The sequence below is a fragment of the Petaurus breviceps genome, unplaced genomic scaffold (genome assembly GCF_028583685.1).
Source record: "Petaurus breviceps papuanus isolate PSGF00001 unplaced genomic scaffold, PetGlider_PUasm1.0 189, whole genome shotgun sequence".
Lineage (NCBI taxonomy): Eukaryota > Metazoa > Chordata > Mammalia > Diprotodontia > Petauridae > Petaurus > Petaurus breviceps.
In genome coordinates, this window is record NW_027185809.1 from 22246832 (window position 1) to 22247829 (window position 998).

The window sequence follows — 998 nt, forward strand, 5'->3', positions numbered from 1 at the left end:
ATCTTGATTTCTCATAAAGTCATTAGCTTCCATTTGCTCCAGTCTAATTCTGAAGCAATGATTCTCCTCATTGAACTTTTGAGATTCTTTTTCCATCTGGCAAATTTGGCTTTTTAAGGCATTCTTCTCCTCATTGCCTTTTTGAGCCTCTTTTGCCATTTGAGTTAGTCTATTTTTTAAGGGTAATTTTCCTCAGGCTGTTGACTCTCATTTCATAATTTTCTTGCATCATTCTCATTTCTCTTCCCAATTTTTCCTCCACTTCTCTTATCTGCTTCTTAAGGTCCTCTATGGCCTGTAACCAGCTCATATTTTCCTTTGAAGCTTTTGGTGCAGGAGTTCTGACTTCACTGTCTTCCTCCTGTTCCATGCTTTGCTCCTTTTTGTCCCTAAAATTGGAGTCTAATGTTGGAATCTTCTGTCTGTTTTGTTTACTTTGCCTGGTCATGTCGCCCCTCAGTCATTTGACCCCTGGGCCTTTGGCACAGTAGGACTCTGCCGCGAGACAGGAGAGCTTTCGTCCCTAACACTGGGGTTTTCTCAGCTCCCAGAGGTATTAGATGGGTGCCCTCTCTGAGGTCTCCACACACTCTGGCAAGCTGGACAACCATGCCAGGCCCTCTACCCTAGACTGCAATCCAGATCCAAGCAGGTTAAAGCAAGAGCGATTACCCCTCAGACTGGTGCTTGTTCCCCCTACACTCTGCAGTCCAGGAGCTGAAGCTGCCACATGGCGCTGTCTGGCTGTGCTGGCATTTCAGTGGTTTCTCGCCCCAGGGGAAAAAAGCACTCCCAGTTACTGGGTCCCAAAGTCCAGACTGCCCTGACCTGTCACTTTGTCCTTCGCATCTATGTGTTGATAATTCTGGAAACAGCCACAGCTGCTGCTGCTGCTCTGGAGTCCCTCTGGCTAGAGGCTGGTCAAGCCCTCCCTGGGGCTAAAGCCTTGGCGTGGGGCTGGGCTCAGCTCCCAGAGGGCTGGGCTGGCTGATTCCTGC